We start from the raw sequence: 27,577 nt of genomic DNA, 5'->3' as shown, positions 1-27,577 counted from the left end.
ATCTTCACTCACCTTTCATCTGCTTCACCCTGACTCTCAATGTTAGGGTTAAGAGCGAATACTACCCTGTACAGATGACTTGCCTCGGCAGTCCACCCTTGTTTGAGCCTCACTTGACTGGATATAGTGTGTGCTATGTGAATGTTTGCTTTATTATGATTGATGCTTGCATGTGTGGTTTTTCTTTTCCTGGTTAGGATTAGTTTTCTGTTGAGCAAGTTAGGATAGAAACCACAACATAGGGCAATGATGCATGATAACACTAGGCTCGAGTACAGCTCCCTAGTAGTGTGTCTCCCCTTGGTTTCTGGCTAGAATTTCTTTCCCTTTCAGGGGAACTACGTTGCCCTGATCCTCATACCAGATGAGGTACGTAGGCAGGAGACCGTGCGAGGTCTCTCCGGGCACTTTTTCTTTTTGTGTGTGTTTGCTTGTTATCTTCTTGTGCGTCAGGATATGGATGTAAGCCCAGCGATTGGCTGTCCGTATCCTGATTGTGTTTGTTTGGTTCGGAAGCCGATGTAAGCCCAGCGATTGGCATTCGGGTTCTAAGTTTGCCCTTGTTTGTGTGTGTCTTGTTTGGCGTGCGTGAGCCGAACTACGGCAGCTCTGATTCTCGTTCCAGACGAGATACGTAGGCATATGATGCGATGTCCTAGCGAGCCCTCTTCCCCCTTTTCCCACCTGTGTTGTTTTCAGTGTGCGTCTGTGATGTTTGTTTTAGCAACCTTAACCTATCTTTTGAGCGTGGATCCCGTCGAGTACGACGGACGTGAGGGGTGCTAATACCTTCCCCTTGCGTAACCGACTCCCGTACCCTTTCTCTTTGGTCGCGAGACCTTGCTTTTCCCAGGTTTACTCTGAGCGTTTCCTTTCCCTCTTTTGGGATAAATAACGCACGGTGGCGGCTCTGTGTTGTTTTTGTTTTAGCTCGCCGGTTGTTTTTCGCGGATGCGACAGCTGGCGACTCTACTGGGGACAACAGATGTTGACCTGTGCTGGTCCATCTTCCCTAAGCGAGTCTCTCCTAGCGTTCTAGGGTAGTTTAGGCTGCTTGTTTTGTGTTATTTATTGCATTTATTATTCTGACTGTGTATATATTTGCATAAATACTTGCATGCATCATACTATCATGTTGCCGTCCTCTGTGCAGGTGGTTCCTTTGTTTTGGGGTGGGTGTTCTGAGTGGGGCTAAAACCCAGGCCCGAGTATACACCTAGGATTAGTGTGGTCTCGTGTCCCTCACATGTTGGTTGGGCATGATGTTGCGACGTGACATACCACAAGCCGGACGAGGTTCATCTGAGAGTGCTCTTCCTCAGTGGGGTTTTCCACTTTGGTCGGGTTACCTCTTTTGGATTATTGACTCTGGTGACCGATCATTTCCCGGATCTTTGGTTTAGACGATCTTAAGGGAGCTACAATGGCACACCCGAAAGGGCAAACCCATTGAGTATCTCTGCCCGATTGTCGAGACTATTATCCGCCTTAGGATGACCTGATTAGAATTTACCTGTGAGGGGAGGGTGATTCTTACAGATGCATTGTTCAGATGGTGACTTTGATGGTGACTTTTGGTTTCGTTGATCAGAGTCCTATTTATAAGTCGGATTTATGGCCATTTATTTCTGAGACGCCGGAGTGCTGTCCGAGTTATTTATCAGTGGGAATCCGTTTATTTCGGGATTCCCCGGGCCGATTCAGATGGTTATGGGTATCTGCTCAGAGGTGTTTGATGATGATGACGATGGTGTATCTTCCGTTTATTTCGGAACCCTTGAGGAGGATTTGTGGTTACATATTCCCTCAGATGGTTGTGATCGGTTCAGAGATCAGGGCTGTGACTCAGAGCAACAGATGTTCAGATGACTCGGAGGGTGGCACAGTGCATTGCATTCATTCATCAGCATAATTACATCTTGCATTTACCTGCATCTAACACATGTTTATCCATATGCAGGGACCCTTTTGATCGAGATCCTGGTTGAGAGACTTTCTGCTCAGATATGAGAAGGCCCGGCTTGAAGGACGATGTTGTTTACAGTTTCTTTGACCCAGAGATCAGTGGGCTGAAGGATATGATAGCATTGATTGCACCCCGACCATGTGGGGATGTTTCGTGAGATGTATGGGGGTATTCTGAAGATGGTTTTCAGACTTACTGACAGAGACAGGAGCGCCATTCATACTCTTCTCCAGTTCTATGATCCTGGTTTGAGGTGTTTTGTCTTCCCAGATTACTTACTCGGGCCTTTGATGGAGGATTATGCTGATATTTTGGGTATTCAGATCAGAAATCAGGTTCCTTTCTATGCTACCAAAGACGAACCTGATATTGGAGGGATTTCCCGTGCTCTTTATTTGAGTCCGGAGGTGGTGAAGGGAAGTCTGAAAGAAGAGGGGAAGTTGCCTGGTTTTCATCTGAGTTTCCTAGAAGCTAAGGCTAAGGAGCATGCTGAGTTAGGTAATTGGAACACAGTCTGTGCTTTGGTTGCTGCGGGCATTTATGGGATCATTCTGTTTCCTAATCAGAAGAGCTTTGTGGACATCAACGCCATTCGCTTGTTTGTTCAGAGGAATCCTATCCCCACCTTGATTGGAGATGTATATTACTCGGTCCATAACAGGAACGAAAAGAGGCGTGGGGGGCTGATTCGATGTTGTGCTCAGTTGCTATACAAGTGGTTTATGGGTTATTTGCCGTCTAAGGGTGCTTTTGTTCTTCTTGGTCAGAATGTTAATTGGGCGACCAAGCTGATGGGTTTGAGGGCCAAAGACATAGCTTGGACTCACAGTAGTGGGGTCGGACAAGATTTCATCTGCAGTTGTAGGGGTTTTCCCAATGTGCCGCTTATAGGAGTTCAGGGTTGCATCAATTATAACCCGACACTTCTTAAGAGACAAATGGGGTTCGCTATGGAGCTTCCTCCGTACAAAAGTGAGGTTCAGGAATCTGTGTACTTCCCAGTTGAGGGCAATCAGGCCAGGGTGAAGCAGGTATCTGAGGCATGGCGCAGCATTCAAAGGAAAGGCAAGGTTTCTTGGGGTAGAGCTAATAACAGGTCTTTTCCTCCGTTCGATGACTGGCTCAGCAAGAGAGTGGAGCTTACTTGTCTACCATTTCCTATGGTTGATCCGTGGTATCCGTTGGTTGAGGAATCTCCTTCTACTGTTAGTATGGAAGAATTCCTCGAGATGAAGAGGGCCAGAGATCAGTTGCTTGCGGAGAAAGCGGAATTAGAGATGAGTGTCGCTCGGGTTCAGATGGCTAACCAGGAGATCAGAGCAAAGATGGAAGATCAAGACAAGTGACATGCCCTGGAAGCAAAGCGCTTTGAGATGGATACTGCCTACTATGGGAAGGTCAGTCAGGCTTTGGCATCTTCAACAAGGAGCACGACATCACTAAAGAGAGATTGGCTAGAGCTTCAAAGGTCGTTGAAGACGAGAAGAGGAGGCAAATTCTCGTAAGGGATCAGAGGGATGACAGAGCCAGAATCCTCGCTGCAGAGTGGGAAGCGGAGAAAGCAAAGATCATTGCCGAGAGAGATCATTACTTCAGGCAGATGAAGATTCACCAGAAGGAGGTGGGGAGATTACAGCAGGAGAACACCGAGCTCAGGTTCGCTGCGGAGTTCGCGAAGATGGTTGATGAGATAGGGCCTTCTGTGGGACCCTCATCAGGCTAGATCTTTCATTTGTGTTGGATTACCGTCAGGCATGTTGACGGAATTCATTTGCTTGTATTTCTTTCCCGATTCTGGAGATTTGTATCTGATTTGATGTATGACTATGGCACTTATTGTGCATTTTGCTATGTGATGGTTATTTTCATTCAGTGATTGATCTTCAAGCTTTATTTGCTTTACCGTATGCACTCACACAAGCACACACACGGTTGGGGGTATTTTGCTAAATCATATATCTCTGATCTGTATGATGAAATCAAATGCTGATGTCAGAATGTTGCTGCCGGATTGTTGTTTGTCTCGATGAAGCCAGGATCAAGAGACGAAGTGTTCCTCATGTGGATAAACACTGCATTCATGCATGATCATAATAATGTGTTTTATTTTACAGGTGTCGAGTTCTAATGTGCTTGATTGTTTCAGGAATCATTGCTCGTGCTCGCAGAGCTGTACCTTTGCACTCAACACGCCCGCACAGATACTTCACAAGACGCAATACTCCCAGACTAATGGATTTCCCAAATACAGACATCCTCGAGTTGAAAGATAAGATGAATGAGTTGATCAACATCATGCAAGGTTTTGCAGTTGGTCAGAAGGCTCTAGCTGACAAGGTTGAGAAGCTCGAGCGGGCTTCAGCGGCTAATAGCGGTGTGAACCTGGATGGTGTCTCCAACCAGGGGCTGGGTGGTTCTCGAGACGGTGGTAAGAGAACAACAGTGGGTATAGTGAACAACGCCGCTGGTTTTGGTGTTGCTGGTGGCCAACCTGGGCAGAATTTGAAAGATAGTCTTTTCCCTCCATTCTTCGGTGTTGATGACGATAGAGAGGAAGACATAGAGGTCGATCAGTTCTCGATGCACAACGAACCGTTCGGTCAATATGGTGCCCCACCGCAGAACAAAGAGATTCAGCTGCTGGCTGAGAAGATCCGGGCCTTGGAGAGTTATGCCACTCCTGGGGTGGTTAACATGTCAAATATGGGGCTAGTGGAGGGGATTGTGATCCCGCAAAAGTTTAAGGCGCCCGTGTTTGATCGGTACAACGGGAGTTCCTGCCCCGAGACTCATCTTCAGGCTTTCGTCCGTAAGATCTCAGCTTACACCATGGACCAAAAGCTGTGGATGTATTTCTTCCAGGACAGCCTGTCCGGAGGCTCACTGGAATGGTACACCAAGCTGAAGTCGTCTGATATTAAGAATTGGCAAGATCTTGGGGACACGTTCTTTAAGCAGTATCAGTTCAATGCTGATATGGCCCCGCGTCGTACCCAGCTGCAGGGTATGTCTCAGAAAAATAGTGAGGGGTTTAAAGAATATTCCCAAAGATGGAGGGAGTTGGCTGCCAGAGTGCAACCTCCACTTGTTAACAGGGAGATGTCTGATCTCTTTATGGGGACCTTGCAGGGGGCTTATACCGAGAGAATGGTTGGTTGTCCGGTGACCAACTTTTCAGATATAGTCATGGCTGGTGAGAGGATTGGGAGCTGGCTGAAGCTCGGAAAGATACAGGGTAGCGCCTCTTCTTCAGGGTCGAAGAAGCCTTTCAGCAACGGTCAGAGGAAGAAGGAGGGTGACACAAGCGCTGTCTACGCACAGAGAGGACCCAGTAGGGATCGTTACTTCCAGCACACTGCTGCGGTAACTATTCCTGCTGAGCATCAGCCTGCACCGCAACAACAGCAGCAACAACCTCAGCAACAGAGACAACCGTTCCAGCAGAGGCCTCAGAGGGCTGGTTACCAGGTGCGGGGGAGAGCAGTTGACAAGCAGTTCGACAGGCCACCGGTGACTTATTCCTTCCTGTTCAAAAAGTTGATAGATTTGGGGCTAGTACAGACCAGAACGCTGGCACCTTTGAGACCTGATCAAAGGCCAGCCAATTATGACGAGAATGCAAAGTGCGAATTTCACTCGGGTGCTCCCGGACATAATGTAGAGAACTGTAAAGCTTTTAAGCACACGGTTCAAGACCTGGTGGATTCGAAAGCTATCAACTTCGCACCATCTCCCAACGTTAATGCTAATCCCATGCCCGCGCATGGACAAAGGGGGGTGAATGCTGTTTCTGAAGAGAATAGAGTTGGGCTGTCTAATGTTGATCAGCTGAAGACTCCTCTGGCTGAGGTTAAGAGGCAGTTGTTGTTGAATGGGGTTCATCCGGGCTGTGGTATTGACTGTGCTGAGTGCACTATTTCTGACAATGGGTGTATACTCTTGAGGGAGGCTGTCCAGAGTCTGATGGATGAGGGGAGTATTCTGATTGAGAAGGTGGATTTGGGGAAAGAGGAAGTCTTCACCATAACAATATATTTTGATCCGGTGGATTTGTCTACTCTTGCTGAGGCGGCTCCAGTTACCATCACGGTACCTGGGCCAATTCCGTATGACAAAGATGATGCCGTGCCTTGGCATTATGGTGGGGAGGTGTATTGTAATGGTGAGAAGGTAGAAGACCAGACTGCTAGTGAAACCATCGTTTCAAAGGTGGATAATGCCGGTCCCAGCGGTTTCACTCGTAGTGGAAGATTATTTGCACCGGATGCCTTGAGGGGAGGGGAAGGAGAAAAAAAGAAAAAAGAAAAGGCCGAGGCTTTAGCCAGGGCAAAAGGAAAAGCGGTGGTTGGTGATAGTACTCCAGTGGTGACACCGGCGCCGGTTGGGTCGGAAGAGAAGCTTGATGATGATGCCGAAGAGTTCTTAAGAATCATCAAGAAATCTGAGTACAAATTGGTTGACCATCTGCAGCAGACTCCCTCCAAAATATCCATTCTGTCGTTGCTGTTGAGCTCTGAGGGGCATAGGGAGGCTTTGTTGAAGATTTTGAAGAAGGCCTATGTTCCTCAAGAGATAACCATAAATCAGTTGGAGACGGCCGTGTCTAACGTGTATGCCAGCCATGGGCTAGGCTTTACAGACATGGACTTGACTGTGGATGGGAGGAATCACAATCGGGCGCTACACATCGCAATGGAGTGTAAAGGAGTCGTGCTTTCGCATGTGCTGGTGGATACTGGCTCCTCACTGAATGTGTTGCCGAAGAAGGCTTTGGCTAAGCTGAATTGTGACGGGCTGATTCTGACTCCGACTGATTTGATAGTGCGGGCATTCGATGGGTCGAAGCGGGCTGTATTCGGAGAGGTGGAGCTGCCAGTGAAGATAGGCCCAGAGGTGTTCAAGTCGACTTTCTATGTCATGGATATTCAGCCGGCATACAGTTGCTTGTTGGGTAGGCCGTGGATCCACGCTGCTGGGGCAGTGACCTCGACTTTGCACCAAAAGCTGAAATACATCTGGGAAGGACAAGTCGTCACTGTGTGCGGAGAAGAGGACATCTTTGTCAGCCACCTGTACTCATTCAAGTACGTTGAGATGGACGGCGAGATATGGGAGACGCCCAGTCAAGCTTTCGAAACCGTTAAGGTGGAGAATGCTCTTTTTGCCAAAGAGGAGGAAAAACCGTCCATTGCTTCATACAAGCAGGCCGCTGAGGTGGTGAAGAATGGAGAGGCTCCTGGTTGAGGCAGAATGATGGATGTCTCCGCAAAGAAGGACCGCTTCGGAGTGGGGTATCAGCCGAACAGAGGCTCGTCAGGACATAGCAGAGGACGTCGTACGTCGGTCACATTCACTAGTGCCGGAATGCTGGATCCGGATCACATCTGCATGATGAGTGATGAAGCTGATAGCGACTGCGACATGGACCGGTGGATAAAGCCGTGCGCACCAGGGATGGGAATCCAAAACTGGAAGGCTGAAAAGATCATCCGGGTCACTCTGCTGGAAGAGTAATATTTTTCCTGTTTTCAGTTTATATGCATGAAAGCCATACGTGTTGCCCGACACGTAATGGTCCATTGTAAGGGCCACCTCATGTCTAAATTTGCAAATTCGCATCATTAATAAAAGGATGTTTTTCAGTTAAAAGCGGTGTTCCTTGTTTTTCATTTATTTTTGCAGTTTAAAAATAAAAAACAAAATAAAAATGGCAATGTTTTCATTTTTCTTTTTTTCAATTTGTCTCATACCGGTTCTAAAGCAATGCATGAATCCACATTCATGCAGATGCGATTCTTCTCCGGATCTCGTTGATAACAATCCTGTTACACCCTCATATGACTTCGACAATCCAATCTATCTTGCTGAAGAAGAAGACGAAGAAGATTGTGAACTGCCAGGGGAATTAGCCAGGTTGTTGAAACAAGAGGAGAAGGTGATTCAGCCGCATGAAGAACAGATTGAGGTGGTGAATCTGGGTACCGACGAGGTCAAGAAGGAGGTGAAAATCGGGTCTGTTTTGGAGGAAAGTGTCAAGGGCAGATTGGTAGTGTTGTTGAAAGAGTATGTAGACATCTTTGCCTGGTCTTATCAAGATATGCCAGGGTTGGATACTGATATTGTTATGCACAAGCTACCGTTGAGAGCAGATTGTCCTCTAGTGAAGCAAAAGTTGCGCAGAACACGACCTGACATGGCGATGAAAATCAAAGAAGAGGTGCAGAAGCAGTGGGATGCTGGGTTCCTTGCTGTCACTAATAATCCGCCATGGGTTGCGAACATAGTGCCAGTCCCGAAGAAGGATGGGAAAGTGAGAATGTGTGTGGACTATCGAGATCTGAATAGAGCTAGTCCGAAGGATGATTTTCCATTACCTCACATCGATGTGTTGGTAGACAATACAGCTCAATTCTCGGTGTTTTCCTTCACGGATGGCTTTTCTGGCTATAATCAAATCAAAATGTCGCCAGATGATATGGAGAAAACAACGTTCATTACACCGTGGGGTACTTTTTGTTACAAGGTGATGCCATTCGGTCTCAAGAACGCCGGTGCTACTTATCAGAGGGCCATGGTGACTTTGTTTCATGATATGATTCATCATGAAATTGAATGCTATGTTGATGACATGATAGCAAAGTCCCAGACAGAAGAGGGGCATTTGGTAGATCTGGCCAAGCTGTTCGACCGGCTGAGACAGTTCAGACTGAGGTTGAATCCGAATAAGTGCACGTTCGGAGTGCGGTCCGGTAAATTGCTGGGGTTCATTGTGAGCGAAAAAGGAATCGAGGTTGATCCTGCTAAAGTAAAAGCAATAAGAGAAATGCCTGAACCGAGAACAGAGAAAGAGGTTCGTGGTTTCTTAGGTAGGTTGAACTACATTTCACGGTTCATATCTCACCTAACAGCCACGTGCGAACCGATTTTCAAGTTGTTGAGAAAAAATTAAACGGTCAGGTGGAATAATGATTGCCAAGTGGCATTTGAAAAGATAAAGGGGTATTTGCAGGAGCCTCCGATTCTGATGCCTCCTGTGGAGGGAAGACCGTTAATTCTGTACCTGACAGTCCTCGGGGGGTCTATGGGGTGTGTATTGGGGCAACATGACGAGTCTGGTCGAAAAGAGCATGCCATATACTACCTTAGCAAAAAGTTTACCGACTGTGAAATAAGATATTCATTGCTCGAGAAAACTTGCTGTGCTTTGGTCTGGGCTGCTCGCCGACTAAGGCAGTATATGCTGGTTCATACCACTTTATTGATTTCCAAGATGGATCCAATCAAGTACATTTTTGAGAAGCCAGCATTGACCGGACGGGTTGCGAGGTGGCAAATGATTTTGACTGAATATGATATACAGTATACCTCTCAGAAGGCTATCAAGGGGAGTGTATTGTCTGATTACCTCGCCCAGCAACCCATTGATGATTATCAACCGATGAAGTTTGAATTCCCTGATAAGGACATCATGTTTCTCAAATCGAAAGATTGTGAGGAACCAATCCCGGAGGAGGGGCCTGACCCTGAATCCGAATGGATTCTGATGTTTGATGGGGCCGTTAACGTGAATGGTAGCGGTGTTGGTGCTGTTTTGGTTACGCCGAAAGGATCCCACATTCCTTTTGCTGCCAGGCTAACATTTGAGTGCACCAACAACGTGGCTGAATATGAAGCTTGTATATTGGGGATTGAAGAGGCGATTGATTTGCGGATCAAGAACCTTGTCATATATGGAGATTCAGCTCTGGTGGTAAATCAGGTTAACGGAAAATGGTATACGCATCAATCTCATTTAGTTCCGTATCGAGATTATACGAGGAGATTGTTGACGTTTTTCACCAAGGTGAAGTTGCATCATGTGCCCAGAGAGGAGAATCCTTTGGCAGATGCTTTGGCTACTTTGGCCGCCTTGATTAAGGTGCAGTGGTGGAATTAGTTCCCCAGTGTGGAAGTAGGTCGTCTGGATAGACCGGCTTATGTGTTTGCTGTTGATACAGCGGCTGATGATGAGAAGCCGTGGTATTACGATATCAAGCGCTATCTAGAGACTCAAGAGTATCCTGAGGGAGCATCTAAGAAGGACCGAAAGACTCTGCGGAGGTTGGCCATGGTGTTTTACCTGAATAAGGATGGGGTCTTGTACAAGAGGAATTTTGATTGGGTCTTGCTCCGATGCGTTGATGATAGAGAAGCGAGCCAATTGATGAAAGAGGTTCACGAAGGATCGTTCGGTACCCATGCCAGTGGGAAGGCGATGGTGAAGAAGCTGCTGAGGGCAGGTTATTATTGGATGACAATGGAGGCCCAATGTTTCAATTTCGTGCGGAAGTGTCATAAATGCCAGATTTATGCAGATAAGGTGCACGTGCCTCCAAATCCGTTGAGCTTAATATCGTCTCTATGGCCGTTTGCTATGTGGGGCATTGATATGATTGGAAAGATTGAGCCTACAGCTTCGAATGGGCACAGGTTCATATTGGTGGCTATTGATTACTTCACCAAGTGGGTTGAAGCAGCCTCTTATACGAATGTGACGAAGCAGGTCGTTGCCAGGTTTCTCAAGAGAGACATCATTTGCAGATATGGGGTTCCCGAGAGAATCATTACTAATAATGGTTCTAATTTGAATAATAAGATGATGGCAGAACTGTGCCGGGAATTCAAGATCGAGCATCACAATTCTTCTCCCTATCGTCCGAAGATGAATGGGGCGGTTGAGGCAGCCAACAAGAATATAAAGAAGATTGTGCAGAAAATGGTGGTAACCTACAAAGACTGGCATGAGATGTTGCCGTTTGCATTGCATGGGTATCGAACGTCGGTACGCACATCTACTGGGGCAACTCCTTTCTCATTGGTATATGGAATGGAAGTCGTGTTACCGATTGAGGTTCAGATTCCCTCTTTGAGAGTCCTGATGGACGTGAAATTGCAAGAGGCTGAATGGGTAAGGACCCGGTACGAAGAGTTGAGCCTGATTGAGGAAAAGAGGCTGGAAACCATCTGTCATGGGCAGTTGTACCAGCAAAGGATGAAGCGTGCTTTTGACAGAAAGGTACGACCTCGAGTATATCACGTGGGCGATATGGTGCTGAAAAGGATCCTTCCTCCTCAAAACGATCGAAGGGGCAAATGGACACCGAATTATGAGGGTCCATTCGTGGTCAAGAAGGTTTTCTCTGGCGGAGCCTTGTTGTTAACGACCATGGATGGCGAAGATTTTCCATCCCCTGTGAATGCAGACGCAGTTAAAAAATACTTCGTGTAAATAGACCCGCTGGACGAAAAGAATAAAATAGTCCAGGCAAAAATGGGCATCCCGGCGAACCAAAAAACAGAAAGAAAGGTTCGGGCAAAAATTAGGGATAAAAAGGAAAAATGTACACCCGACAAGTCGAAAACCTGAAAAGGCGACTTGGGCAAAAAAGGGTATCCCGGTGGACTGAAAACCCGAAAGGGCGGTCCAGGCAAAAGAGGGATTAAAACGAACAACTGCGTCTGGCATGATCGTTTGCGCTTCAGTTAAGGCACATGGATAATACCCGGTAGGGATCAATCGGAATCGTCTTGTTCAGAAGGCAGAAAGCACGGAGAGTTTGAGGACATATGGGGTGTAACCGAGTTGGAACTCGATGAGATCACGGGTTTTCACATTGCCATTAGGATAGATTTTTCCTTTTGTGCGCAATTACCTCTTTTCAGGAATTGCTTCCTTTGTATTGCTCATTCATGAGCCACACAATTTTCAATTAATAAAATGCATATTCAGTCAAATAATTTTGTTTTTGTTTTTCATTACCGCTTTGATTGCAAAAACGTCCGATTATTTTGATAAAGAATCTTGCATTTTAAGACATACAGGTCCCTTCCAATGCATGTTTATAAGATTGAAAGCTTGAAATCTTATTCGGAAGGTTGAGTGACCCAAGTGTTGAAATCTTGACACGCCTGGGGCACGGTTTTATCTAACGATCTGTTTTGCAGGAACTGTTAGGTATTTTCACTCGCTTGCAGGTCGTGGTGTGGAAGCTTTTGACGAAACAAATCCCCATGGAGTCCAATCAGGGACGAATGAACGAGAATGACGAAGAGACGTTGAGACGTACGACGATCCTTGAATGATAATCAAGAAGACTCTTCAAAGTCGGAAGACTGGAAAGTCTGTAGAAATTCCCCGTAGAGTCCAATCAGGGATAAGCGAACAGAAGAACGGCGAAGAGACGTTGAGACGTACGACGATCCTTGAATGATAATCAAGAAGACTCTTCAAAGTCGGAAGACTGGAAAGTCTGTAGAAATTCCCCGCAGGGTCCAATCAGGGATAAGCGAGATTGAAGAACGGTGAAAATGACGGCGAAAGGACGTACGACGACCCTTGGAATTAATCAAGAACACTCTTCAAAGTCTGAAAGTTGAAAGTCTATATAATCTCCAGGAGTTCGCTCTCCGTCGAGCGCGGAGCGGTTGGGAGTACAAGATGATGGAGCAGAAAAGGTCCAGACGAGTCGGGATGTATATCCCCAATCAGAGTCAGGAGGACCAAATCCCCAGCAGATCCAAGGTCTGTGGTTACCCTAGCAGGGTCGGGATCGTTATCCCCAGCAGGTGTCAGATCGATGCTTCCCCAGTCGCCAGGCCTGGAGGTTGCTGTTTCCCCAGCAGAGCTATCTGTGAGCATTTCCCCAGTGAAGTCGCCAGGTATTTGTGAGGGTTCTCCAAGCAGAGTCGAGATTGATATCCCCAGCAAGTCGGAGACTGGTGTATCCCCATAGAGCGTTGGTGGTTCCTATCCCCAGCAATTCCTCGAGCGGATTGGGTGCAAAGGAGGTTTATCCCCAGCAGGGGATGCCTATTCCCAGCAGCAGTGCTATTCCCCAGCGGGGTGGAGATCGGAGAATTGACGAGTTCCTCAACGGAGTGTCTCGTGCTCCCTAGCAGAATCCCTTGAGGGGGATGCTTTTTATGCATTCATCATGTAGAATAAGCATAGCATGTTGCATAGAAAAATAAATCGCGTAGCATTTCCACAATGGTGGAGCATTACGCAGAAAAAGTCATGCATCATATTGCAAGCATAAGTTAGTCTCAGGCCGTGGTTACTGTTTGAGAGGTGGTTTTGCCCAAAGGTGAAGGTGTTACTCCGAGGAGTTTAGCATCGTGGTTTTAATCAAAGGTACTCCCCAGTAGTGCGATACTGGAAGAATTTGTTTTCTGTCGGCCAGAGATGGAAATACTACGCGATCAGCGCGACTCAAGTCGTGGTTACCGCTTGAGATTTGGTTTCGCCGGATGGTGAAGATGTCACTCGGAGGAGTTTAATATCATGATGTCAGATCAACAATGTTCCCCAGTAGTGCGATACTGGAGGAAGTTTTTCCGTCGGACGGAGATGGAAATGAAATCAAAGGATATTATGCGATCAGCGCGATTTCGGGGTTCAATTGGAGAAAAGGAGATGTTGATACATTTTCTGGAGATCGGGGTTCAAATGGAGAAGAGGAAATGCTGAGGCATTTTCTGGGGTTCATATGGAGATTGGAGTTGAAGATTATATCCGGGATGAGGTCCTTAGGATTATCTTCTTTTCATGTGTCACCTAGGACTTTGGCTGAGTCCAACAGAGGTCGTTAGGGGTGTCTTCGGATGAAGAGATGCACATGTTACCTTCCTTTTGTGAAGGTTTACCCTCTGATATGTCGCCCTCAGAGTGGTTTGGTGTTATTTCCGATGTTGCCAGCGGAATTATCACAAGAAATGGGAGATCGGGGTCCAAATGGAGAGAAGGAAGTGTTGAGGCATTTTCTGGAGAGCGGGGTTCAAATGGAGAAAAGGAGACACGAGGTGTTTTTCTGGAAATCGGGGTTCACAATGGCGATCGCAAGCTATCGTCAGGCGACTGGGGTTCAAACTGGAGAATGGGGTTCATTATTTTGGCAAACAAGGTATCGGGGTTCAAATGCAGTGATCCGGGATCACTTGCGTGAAGAAAAATTTAGGGGTTCAAGAAAATAAAAAATGATGAGCAGTTGTAAGAAATTTTCGGGGTTCAAGAAAAAGAAAAGATCATCAATCAGAAAATTTCGGGGTTCAAGAAAAACATAAAAAAGGAAGAAAGAGATAATAATCCCCAGCGGATGTGGTGTTCAGGCCAAGGTTATCCCTGCGTTACCATTTATTTTGGTATCCAGGTTGATGTTGTTGTTTCGGTGATCAGGCCGACTTTTTTCGTACCAGACGGATGTTTCTTCAAGATTGTGTTCTTTGCCGATTCTGACAAGCATTGTTAATTATTTTCCCATCAGAGTGCAAATTGTTCGTCTGTTCTTGGTATTCAATCACTCTTCATCCTGGTCATCTGAAAGCCGAGGCTATTCATATCAACAGGTTCATAGTGGATTGAATAGGGGCAGCTGTAACACCTCAAAATTTGCCCTCCTCTCTTGGGACTGGCTTAACATATTTGCATTGCATTTTTAGGTCATTAGTCATTGCATATTGCATATCATGTGGTTACATTGTGCAAGTCATCCTCACAAGTCTTGGTCAGAAGATAAGAGGTGGAGGTGCAAGCTAGGGTTTCACTCATTGGACTGGTCACTAACTATCTGAGGGTGGTGGTTCAAATTAGGGTTTGTGATTCTCAAGGAGATTGATCTTTGTCTTGGTTGAAATGATACATCATCATCATCATGGTCTTGTTATCATCCAGAAGATTCAAGAAGATTGATCAGATACCTTGAGATTAGGGTTTTGACCACTGGGCAACCCTAATCATCTGCATTGGGCCAATCAGGGCATGGCATGGAGATGGGGTCTATAATGGATATGGGGATCATCATGTGATTGTATTGAGCTTATGGAGGCTAGGGTTTCATCCTTGAGCCATTTCATCAGAGGATTGGGGCTCAGCTTGATCAGTGCATTTCCAAATTCATCTATCAGTCAAAAAGTCAACTGTGGTCAACTGTGCTTGATTTTAGGGATTTGGAGGTGGGAGAGAGTTGGATATACTTCATTCATGTTGAAACAAGCTTCATTTGACATTTCAAACCTCAAGAATGAAGAAAATAAAGTCAGACAAAAAGTTGCCAAAAATGGAAAGTGACTTGTAATGGAAGTTTCCAAAAATGGAAAGTTTTTCATCACAAAATTACATGTCCAAAAAAGCTTCAAATGAAATTTTGTTCAACATGAAAGTTGTAGATCTTGCTCTCACCTTTCCAAAAAGTCCAAGAACTTGAAATTCCCATGTATGGTTGACAAGTTATAGTCCATTCATTTTCCAAAAATGCCTAAAATCAAAGTGACATAACTTTCACATGGAATGGCCAATTTGGGTGATCTTTCTTTGAGCAAACCTCATTTCACATGTACTTTCATGTTGCATGATCAAAATTCATAAAAAATGCTCATGGCAAAAGGTCATTTTTCAAGTGGACTATTTAGCATTTTTGGCATGACATGGTGATTTTGAGAAATACTTGGATTTTTCACACAAGGCCAATTCTAACACATTCCAAATGCCAAATAGAACATGTTTGAGCTGTCATTTGCTGTCATAGTGCTTGATTTGGAAAGGTCATTTTTGAACTTTCACTTAAAGTGGCATTAACACTAATCCAATCCAATTTTGTTAATTATGATTAAGGAAATGGATTAGGCTATGATATAAGTTACTAATCATAACAGAATTGGTAATGAGATTGCACATTCCAAGAATTGTAACTGCTTTTCCCTCCAATTCTCTCAAATTCTCCAAAACTTCATCAATCATTTTTCAACATTTCTTCACCAAATCTTCATCAATTTGCTTCATTCTTCGTGGATCCATGCTCCAAAAGCCTTGAGGAAGAACTGTTTTGCTGAATCCACGATAAAAGCTCCAAGAATTTGGACTGTCCAAAGCTTGCACAACAATGGCAAATGGATGAATCTTGCAATTGAAGCATCCTTGAGCTGAAGAATCTTTTCTTATCATCTTCCTGAACTTCAAGCTTCATCTGTTTTTGCTTTTCACTCCTTGAAACATCAAGATTCGCATCTGCCATCTCCATAAGGTGACTTTTCGAAAATCTCCATTGCTCAAATCATGATATGCGTTTTGTAGATCTTTCATTGTAGATTAACATGATGCTTGTAGTTTTTAATTTGATTGAGTATTGGATGAGAAATCGTGAGTTGAAGTTTGATGTGCATTTCTTCTTTTGCTCGATCCCGTTCACATGTTTAGAATTAGGTTAAAATAGTTACATATTCGTGATGTGCTAGTTGAGACGGTTCTTTTGATATAAAGTTTGTAGCATTTGGTTGAGATTTGATGTTCTTCATTTTCTGGAAATTTTGGAAAGTTCTTGATGAAGAACAAGTTGAATAGTGCGCTAGATCTTCAATTTCGCTTGGCAATGTTTGAAAGTTGTTTCCCGCGCGCCTTAGCCTATCAGAGAGCGCCACTGAATCTAATTGAGGCGACGTCGTTTTGCCTGTGCGCTTTAATATTACAAAAATGCCACTGGATCATATTATTTCCATTATTTCATTTTCTTTTTCTTTTTCTTCATATCATTTTATGCTTGATCTTGTAAAAATCATAGAGGACTCATTTTTTATCCAAATTGAGTGAGGTTTTTTTCATGATGCTCCTTATAATGTGTAGAATTTAATCATGATTTTTGTGATTTTTGTGCACGTGTAAAAAATTAAAATGCCTAGGGTTTGCTTGGTAGTGTCACATTTGTACATGCTTTGCCATATCTTTCATAAAATGATGATGCTTTCAAATAAATGGATGAAATTTTTTGTGCTTATTCTGGACTCTTTGATGGTGATTTTGATGTAGAGTTTGAACTTTTTGGATCCCTGGATGTTGAGATATGAATTTTTGAATAGAGGTGTGACAATTTGTGTCACACCAAGCTTGATGAATTTCATGATTTTATTTGCCTTGCTTAGGGATGTTGAATTGAGCCAATTTTATGCATGATTGAACATATGTTTGTTGAGATCACATGTGATTTTTTCTGGATTTATTGATGGCATTTCCTATTTGATTGGAATCTTTCCCTCTGTTTGGTCATTTTGTTGACATTGTGTGACACATGTTACCATTTGATTTGTGAAATTCTGATCATTGATTGTATGAGTGTGAAATTTGGTATGAGCATTGTAAACACATTATAGGTCATTGTGCTTTTGATCCCATTCATTTATCATGTATTGTCACTGATTTATGATTTTTGGAAGTTGATGTTTGTTTGGATACCATGTGTTGGCTTGCTTGAACTTGTCTGAACTTTATGAATTTAATTTCCATACTTCCTTTTGTCCAATTGAGCTGAAAATTGATATGCTACTCATTGAATGTGTCCTATTTAGGCTGGAATTTTTGTGGAATTAATTGAATTGTTTTGATATTGATTTTATTGAGATCCCTCTGTTTGGTCTTTTGAAGTTGCAAATTGCATGTTTGATGCTATTTTGTGCATAAAATGATAATGGTGATTGATATGAGCATGGGACCAATTGCATTTGTTTCTAATTTGTTTAATTGTGATTTTGGATAATTTTCACTTGCTGTTTTGGATTTTTCATCTCCTTTGGACCCTAGGCTTGGCCTAGTGGTCTTGTTTCTCACATTTGGTTTGGATTTTCAGGTTTGAGCTGCAAATGCCTTAAGGAGAACAATGCAAGTTGTAAATTGAGTTTGGTTGCTTGTTGTAAACTAACATTGACTTTGTTTTGTAGGGTTTGATGCTTGAGTTTGAGCTCATGGCTTGCACTTATGTGCATTAACTTGTGTTTGACTGTACAGATTAACATTTGCTGTTTACTGTTGGTTTGTCTGAGTACTGATGATACTTGATTGATTTCAGGTACCATAGTCGCTTTAGTTCTTTAAGAACTTGTTGTGCTGCTGCTTGGTTGTATAAACCAGTTGAGGTAGACTCTCTTGTCTCCATGTAGTCTGGAAGACCTGGCCTGTTACTTGGCCAGGCAACTGTCTGAAGTCCTCCTTAAGAGGCGATGTTTGTGATTGTTTACTTTTGTCCCCAAGCAGGTAAAGACCTCTATGAGGCAATTGGCGGAACCCAAGGGATATGCAATCTATCCCCCGCTACTCTGTTGAGTCGTCCCTCTGCTCACACCACTGTGTTGACGCATTGGGACATTAACCCAAGATCTTGTACTTTGTACAGTTGTGTCAGAGTCTTAAGCGTAGAAGGGTCCCTCCATTCTGGACCCACGCTCCTTTGTCTGAAGCTCTCCCTGGACAGGGATAAGAGCTGCGAAGTCTAATCTTCACTCACCTTTCATCTGCTTCACCCTGACTCTCAATGTCAGGGTTAAGAGCGAATACTACCCTGTACAGATGACTTGCCTCGGCAGTCCACCCTTGTTTGAGCCTCACTTGACTGGATATAGTGTGTGCTATGTGAATGTTTGCTTTATTATGATTGATGCTTGCATGTGTGTTTTGCTTTTCCTGGTTAGGATTAGTTTGCTGTTGAGCAAGTTAGGATAGAAACCACAACATAGGGCAATGATGCATGATAACACTAGGCTCGAGTACAGCTCCCTAGTAGTGTGTCTCCCCTTGGTTTCTGGCTAGAATTTCTTTCCCTTTCAGGGGAACTACGTTGCCCTGATCCTCATACCAGATGAGACGTAGGCAGGAGACCGTGCGAGGTCTCTCCGGGCACTTTTTTTCTTTTTGTGTGTGTTTGCTTGTTATCTTCTTGTGCGTCAGGATATGGATGTAAGCCCAGCGATTGGCTGTCCGTATCCTGATTGTGTTTGTTTGGTTCGGAAGCCGATGTAAGCCCAGCGATTGGCATTCGGGTTCCAAGTTTGCCCTTGTTTGTGTGTGTCTTGTTTGGCGTGCATGAGCCGAACTACGACAGCTCTGATTCTCGTTCCAGACGAGATACGTAGGCATAGGATGCGATGTCCTAGCGAGCCCTCTTCCCCCTTTTCCCACCTGTGTTGTTTTCAGTGTGCGTGTGTGATGTTTGTTTTAGCAACCTTAACCTATCTTTTGAGCGTGGATCCCGTCGAGTACGACGGACGTGAGGGGTGCTAATACCTTCCCCTTGCGTAACCGACTCCCGTACCCTTTCTCTTTGGTCGCGAGACCTTGCTTTTCCCAGGTTTACTCTGAGCGTTTCCTTTCCCTCTTTTGGGATAAATAACGCACGGTGGCGGCTCTGTGTTGTTTTTGTTTTAGCTCGCCGGTTGTTTTTCGCGGATGCGACACATACAAAACAAACGTGCATAAAATAAACGTGCAAACAAGGGGCTCAAACATACATGGGTAGGGCTTTAGTCAAGAGGGGCCATATCAACCTCGATAAACAAGCCATGGGAGGGTAATCAGATGGGCTTTTAACCACTGACATTGACCGTCAGGGTGAGCAGATCAAAAGGGTAATGAGGATAAGACCTCATAGCTCTTAACCCTGGACAGGGTGAGCTCATGACATAAAGTGGGGGTTCAAAAAGGTGGAACCCTCTCCACTGACCGACCGGATGAAAGATCTTGGGCTTTTGTTCTGAAGCATCGACACGTAGTGTGATCTTAAAGAACGACGCACTGAATAACGGGGGATTGACTACTAATCCCTTTTACCCGTCAATTGCCTCTTCATGGAGGTCTTTAGCACTGATGCCCCTTTTTGGAGGTCTTTGGGCACAAAAGTAAACACACAAAAACATTGTCTCCTATCGAGGTCTTCCAGCTAAGAAAACGGTAGAATGCGGGAAAAAAAGGGGTCAAGAGATCTACCATACGGATAAAGATCCGAAGTATCAGCAACTAAGGGGACAAGAAACCCAGAGATCTCTCAAGCTAGCACCATCAAAGAAAGCGAGTCAGTACAGGTAATCAGAATAAACCTCCAGGTGGTACCCCACAAATAAAGTGGAATACCAAGCAAGCTATCTCCTCAGGAGTCATGTGAGCCCTCACAAAAACTCAACAAACAGGTTAGGCTAACAAGATAGGGTGTAATCAGGACTTGCACCAAACAAAAGGAACATAACCACAGTAATGTCAGTTAAACAGTGTACGGATGCAATAGAAAAACATGTCACAGCAGAACGCAAAACAGATTAGGGCAAACAGAAAAAGCAACTATTGTCACGCTCGCTGCTGCTTCGCTTAGCGAGGCGCTAGCGAAGCTTCGTTACATGTTCGCCTAGCGATGATGCTAGCGAACGCCTGCGGGTTTTGGGTTCTTCATGGATAACAGTATGATCTCGGAAACCCCAAACCCTATGGTACACATTTCAGAAATTAAACGATTAAACATTCAAGGCATTGATTTACATATTCATATACATCTAAACTCGTGGGGAAAACTTAACGATACCCACTCTTCCGAATTCGCCATAATACCTCATACATTTAGAGAATTCAAATTGAAGGCGTAAAATAATGGGAATAAGGCAAGCCTGATTGGAGAGATTGAATGAGATTGAACTGCGCCGGGGTTTGCAGAACAATCTCAGGGTTTATGTGAGGTAGAATTGGTTCTTTGCCGATGAGTTCCCTTCAGTGTCCAGAGGTTGCTCTGAACTCTGTTAGCGTCTTCTCTGGCTCTGTTAGGTTAGGTTTTAGATCAGGTTAGCTCAGGTCCTTTTTTGGGAGATGGGAGTCTAGAATATATAGCCTAATTTCGTGGCTTTTTGGGCTCAAATGAGGGCAACTCAGGCCCATGACTTTCTGTTACATTCTGAAAACGCCTGCGCTTCACCTAGCGAAGGATCTGCTCGCTTAGCGAGCATGACAGTTCAGGTTCGCTAGGCGAACCTTTTTGCTCGCCTAGCAAGCATGACAGCTCAGAGACAGATTTTTGCTCATTCAGGATTAGCATTTGGAATGATGAATAGACCCCATTTGAATCTGTTGGAAGTAACTCAAGTCTTTCCCTTGTGTTGACTGATCACCCGGATAGAACCCACAAAGTGTCTTGGATGATGTTCAAGCTTCTTGGATCTGATTCTGATTGACATGATGAAATGCAATATGAAATGTTAAATGACCTAAAAAATGAATGCATAAATGAGGAGGGCAAATTTTGGGGTGTTACAGCTGCCCCTATTCAATCATCAACTAACCCTAGCAGGATGAAAGCGAACAGCTTATCAGACAAACAGGGTGAGCTGTGATTGAATACCAAAGACAGACCAACAATTTGCGCTTTGAGAACACCGCAAAAATGTTGAAATGCACCACGCTGTTCATTGTTCTTCCGATCCTCTGGCTGAATCTGAATCAGTCTTCTGACTTAACCTGGAGTTTCGATCCTCTGGCTGAATCTATACTCAATTTAGTCCTCTGGTTGGCTATTAATTTTGATCCTCAAGCTGGATACGATTTTGACCCTCGGGCTGGATCTACTATGATCTTCTGGCTAGATCTACTTCGATCTTCTGGCTAGATCTTCTTATTTCGATTCTCTGGCTGAATCTATTCTCTTTGATTCTCTAGCTGAATCTGATTTTCGGTCTTCGGGCTAGACCTGACTTCGATCTTCTGGCTAGATCTTCTTCGATCTTCTGGCTAGATCTTCTTTGTTTCGATTCTCTGGCTGAATCTATTCTCTTTGATTCTCTGGCTGAATCTGATTTTCGGTCTTCGGGCTAGACCTGACTTCGATCTTCTGGCTAGATCTGGATTATTTTGATGATAAAATCAGGATCTCGCATCTGAGGCATGCGCTGGTTGACCCTCTTTCGAAATCTACACCCAATCTTCATGTTATATCTACAACTTCGAGCATATTCCACTTTTGGGCTTCGTACATATTCTTCAGGCTAGAACATGTTGTAACGACTCTTCAATTAGACTTTTTTTTTTTTGCGATCCGCGGGCTGGATCCTCTTGTAGGTTGATTTTCTGTTGAGCTGTCAATCTACTACTCCAGCTGGCTTGCTGGGGAAATAACGCTTGCAGGCGACTCTCTGGCTGAATCTTCAAGTTGAACCTTAGGCTGGCTCACTGGAAAACGATTCTCAGGCTGAATCTTCGAAATGACCCTCATGCTGGATCACACACACTCGATCCTCTGGCTGAATCTCATGACTTTGGTTGTGAAGTAATTCTTCAGTCTGCTTTGAAGAACCTGTTTGTCAGCTTATGTGTATGCTTGATATGATATGCATGCAAATGCAAATGTCATGCATGGTGTAAAAAGAAATCTGCTTGGGGAAGCAAACTCCGGTAGGGAACGGATCGCTGTATCAATCCTTGAATGCCCTGTGGGGAATGATCCGTCTGCCGGGACCGGGGAGCCACCAAAAATAAATCGGCTCTTCTTTGGGAAGTTGACCTTGCTGGGGAGTATCAACCATGAGAACTTTGCTCGACGAGGCTTTGTGAGGAGAGTCTGCAGGGAAAGCACTTCCTGAGGAAATGTCGTAGGAATCGACCTTTGCTGGGGGATATGAACTTGCTAATCGTCCTCAGGCTGAGGATCAAAACAAATCTGTCAAAAATAATTTGCTGGGGAATGTGATGAGCACTGGGAACACCACCCTCTTGTCTGTTGGGTATGCAACTACTCCGTTGTTTCCGGGGATACAAGGTGAAACTCTACTGGGAGACAAGCTCTGCTGAGGAGAGACTTTGTCAACTGCTTGGGGATAAGGATTCATGACTTGGCATCCGACTCTTGTGACCTGCAATCACACACGTATGTCCCGGGGGAATTACATGATTTGAATTCACCGTCCGGGATTAAGCACGTTCAAATCAATTTTAAATGTTTTCCTGTGCAAATCATCTGTAAAAGCCTCCATTATGTTCAGATGCAATATGTTTTATCAAAAATTCGGACATTTTTTGCAAACAAACTGATAAATGAAAAATAAAAAGGCTCTTTAACTGAACTATTCGACTTTTATTGGTTGAAAAAATTTGTGCCAGGAATAGGCGAGTACATCAGGAAGCTGATCCCTGAAAAGAGGCGATCACTATAAATTGAACAAAAGAAAACTATCCTAATGGCAATGTGGATACGGGGTCCCACTGAGTTTCGACTCTGCTATGGCTCGTATGACCTCAAGACGCTCTGCTCATCTTGCTTTCTGAAGTGGATGATTAGTCGATCTTTAACCTTCGAAGATTGCCGGATTGAATGAAACGGTGATATAACACAGATGAACTTAGATTGCAGTCATTCACGTATTCCCTCTTTTGCATGGACCGCCCTTTTGGGTTTTCAATCCACCGGGATACCCTTTTTTGCCTGAGCCGCCCTTTCAGGTTTTCGACTCACCGGGTGTACATTTTTTATTATTTTCTATATCCCTAATTTTTTCCCGAGCCTTCTTTATTATTTTTTTCTTGGTTCGCCGGGATGCCCTTTTTTGCCTGGACCTTCTTTTTTTTGTCCAACGGGTCAGTTTATGCGAAGTATTTTTTAACTGCATCTGAGTTGACAGGGGATGGGAAGTCTTCACCATCCATGGTTGTTAGCATCAAAGCTCCGCCTGAAAAAACTCTTCTAACCACGTATGGACCCTCATAGTTCGGTTCCCATTTTCCCCAGTGATCTGTGTTGGGAGGAAGAATTCTTTTGAGTACCAATTCACCGACTCGATACTCCCGAGGGCGCACTTTCTGATCAAATACTCTCTTCATTCGTCGTTGATATAGTTGGCCATGGCATATAGCTGCTAGTCTCTTTTCCTCAACTAGGCTCAGCTGATTGTATCGAGAACGGACCCATTCCGCTTCGTCAAGCTTAACATCCATCAGGACCCGCAAAGAAGGAATTTCGACTTCAACCGGAAGAACTGCTTCCATGCCATACACAAGCTGATATGGTGTTGCCCCGGTGGATGTTCTAATTGAAGTTCGATATCCATGTAATGCAAATGGTAATATCTCATGCCAGTCCTTGTATGTTACCACCATCTTTTGCACAATCTTCTTAATATTCTTGTTAGCTGCCTCAACAGCGCCGTTCATCTTTGGCCTGTAAGGGGAAGAATTGTGATGCTCGATTTTGAAGTCCCGGCAAAGCTCTGCCATCATTTTGTTATTGAGATTTGAACCATTATCAGTAATGATCCGCTCGGGAACTCCGTATCTGCAGATGATATCTCTTTTCAGAAATCTGGCTACCACCTGCTTCGTAACATTCACATAGGATACTGCTTCCACCCACTTAGTGAAGTAATCAATAGCGACCAAAATGAATCTATAGCCGTTGGAAGCAGTCGGTTCGATCTTACCAATCATATCAATGCCCCACATTGCAAAAGGCCAAGGTGACGACATAACATTCAATGGGCTTGGAGGGATATGCACTTTATCCGCGTAAATCTAGCCTTTGTGACACTTTCGGGCGTATGCGCAACAGTCTGCCTCCATTGTTAACCAATAATACCCCGATCTTAACAACTTCTTAGCCATTACATGTCCTCCAGCATGGGTACCGAAAGATCCCTCATGTACTTCTTGCATTAACATGTCCGCTTCCTTCTTGTCCACACATCTGAGCAAGACCATGTTGAAATTTCGCTTGTACAGAGTATCATCTGAGTTCAGAAAGAAGCTACCGGCTAACCTCCTCAACGTCTTCTTATCATTCGAAGACGCCCCAGCTGGGTACTCTTGACTCTTCAGGAAACACTTGATGTCATGATACCACGACTTATCATCAGATACTACATCGGCAACAAACACATAGGCGGGTATATCAAGCCGGGATACGTTAATTCTAGGTACGTAGTTCCAACATAGCACCTTAATCATCGAAGACAAGGTAGCCAAAGCATCAGGAAATTGGTTTTCTTCACGAGGAACGTAATGCAGCTTCATCGTCGTGAAGAAAGTCAACAATCTTCTCATGTAGTCTTTGTAAGGAACCAAATGAGGCTGATGTGTATACCATTTCCCGTTGGTTTGATTGATGACCAAAGCTGAATCCCCGTATACATCCAGGGTTTTAATCCGCAGGTTGATGGCTTCCTCAAGTCCTAGGATACAAGCTTCGTATTTGGCTTCATTGTTGGTGCAGGGAAAAGTTACTCTGGCACAAAATGGCATATGAACCCCCTCCAGCGTGATCAACACTGCACCGACTCCGCGACCATTGACGTTGACCCCCCCCCCCCATCAAACATCATAATCCATTTGGATTCAGGGTCAGGCCCCTCCTCCGGGAGTGGTTCCTCGCAATGTTTTGATTTGAGAAACATGATGTCCTCATCAGGAAAGTCGAACCTCATAGGTTGGTAGTCATCAATTGGTTGCTCTGCAAGATAGTCTGACAAGACACTTCCTTTGATGGCCTTTTGTGAAGTGCATTGGATGTCATACTCTGTCAGTATCATTTGCCACCGAGCAACCCTTCCGGTAAGCGCTGGCTTTTCGAAAATATACTTGACTGGATCTATCTTTGATATGAATAGAGTTGTGTGAGTCAACATATACTGTCTTAGTCGGCGAGCAGCCCATGCCAAAGTGCAACAAGTTTTCTCGAGCAGTGAGTATCTTTGTTCACAGTCGATAAAATTTTTGCTAAGGTAGTATATTGCATGCTCTTTTCGATCTGACTCGTCATGTTGACCGAGCACACAACCCATTGACCTTTCTAACACAGTCAAGTACATGATCAACGGTCTTCCCTCTACTGGAGGCATTAGAATCGGGGGCTCCTGCAAATACTCTTTTATTCTTTCAAAGGCTTTCTGACAATCATCATTCCACCTGACCTCTTGCTCTTTTCTCAGCATTTTGAACAATGGCTCGCATGTGGCTGTAAGATTAGATATGAACCTTGAAATGTAGTTCAATCTGCCCAGGAAGCCACAAACTTCTCTTTCTGTTTTAGGTGCAGGCATTTCTTAAATGGCTTTTACTTTCGCAGGATCTACCTCTATTCCTCTTTCACTTACAATGAAACCTAACAGCTTACCAGTTCGCACTCCAAAAGTGCACTTGTTCGGATTCAGCCTTAACTTGAACTTTCTCAGACGTTCAAACAACTTCTGCAGATTGTCCAAATGTTCTTCTTCTGTTCGGGACTTGGCAATCATATCATCCACATAGCATTCGATCTCTTTGTGAATCATATCATGAAAAAGTGTTACCATAGCCCGTTGGTACGTTGCCCCTGCGTTCTTCAACCCAAAAGGCATGACCTTGTAACAGAAGGTACCCCATGGTGTGATGAATGCCGTTTTCTTCATGTCTTCCGGTGCCATCCTGATCTGATTATAACCGGAGAAACCATCCATGAAAGAATATACGGAGAACTGAGCTGTGTTATCAACCAAAACATCGATGTGAGGTAATGGGAAGTCGTCTTTCAGACTAGCTTTATTCAGATCTCTGTAATCGACGCACATGCGTACTTTTCCATCTTTCTTGGGTACCAGTATGATATTGGCAACCCATGGTGGTTAACTGGCCACAGCGAGAAACCCTGTGTCCCACTGTTTCTGAACTTCTTCTTTGATTTTCATTGCCATGTCGGGATGAGTTCGGCGTAACTTCTGCTTCGCCGGCGGCATATCTTCATTCAACGGTAACTTGTGCACAACGATGTCTGTATCCAGACCTGGCATATCTTGATAGGACCAAGCAAAGATGTCGACGTACTCGCGAAGCAAACTGATCAACTGTTCTTTCACCTCGGCCTGTAGACTGGCCCCGATCTTGATCTCTTTCTTGTCGCCTTCGGTACCAATGTTGATGGTCTCAATCACCTCCTGATAAGGTTTAATAGTTCGGTCCTCCTGTTTCAACAACCTGGCTAAATCTTCAGGCAATTCACAATCTTCCTCAACCCCTTCTTCGGCTTGATAGATAGGATTGTCGAAGTCATACTTGGCCATAGCAGTGTCGTTAGCAGTGAGATCCGAGTGATTGGCTCTGTATGATGGAGGATCATGCTTTACCTTAGAATGAGATTTTTTTTGGAAAGAAAAAACGAAAAAGAAACATTGCCATTTTTATTGTTGTTTTCTGTAAAAGTAAAAATAATTAAAAGAAAGAGAACACAAAATTGTTTGCAAAAGCTATCCTTTATTGATGATGAAAATAATTGCGAAATGCGACTAAATGGACGACCCTACATATGAGTCATTACACATTGGGCAAAGCGTAAGACTTTATTATGCATGTAATAAAAGGAAAACAATAAAAATTACTCTTTCAGTAGAATAACCCGGACGACTTTTTCAGACGACCAATTGTTGAGCTTTTCTCCTGGGACACACGGGCGAATCCAGCTATCTAAGTCACAGTCGCTGTCAGCCTTGTCTTCATCTGCAACATTGACGATGTGGGGAGAAATCAAACCCCCGCTGGAGAAAGTACCGGCTTCATTCTTCTGAGACCCCGGAGTATACCCCAATCCAAACTTATCTTCTTTGATGATTGACTCCACAAATTTGCCCCAGCCTTGGGCATTACCAGCTTTAACCACTTCAACAGCTTGTTTGTATGAAGAGATAGAAGTCCCAACCTTCTTGGACTTAGGTGAACAGACAGCTTCGGGCGCGACCTCATTGATGTTTATGGCTTCGAAGCCCTGACACAGCATCTCATGCATCTCGCCATCCATCTCCACATACTTAAATGTAGACAGGTGGATAACA

The sequence above is a fragment of the Lathyrus oleraceus genome, chromosome 6 (assembly GCF_024323335.1).
Source record: "Lathyrus oleraceus cultivar Zhongwan6 chromosome 6, CAAS_Psat_ZW6_1.0, whole genome shotgun sequence".
Taxonomy (NCBI): Eukaryota; Viridiplantae; Streptophyta; class Magnoliopsida; order Fabales; family Fabaceae; genus Lathyrus; species Lathyrus oleraceus.
This window is presented reverse-complemented; position numbering follows the sequence as displayed.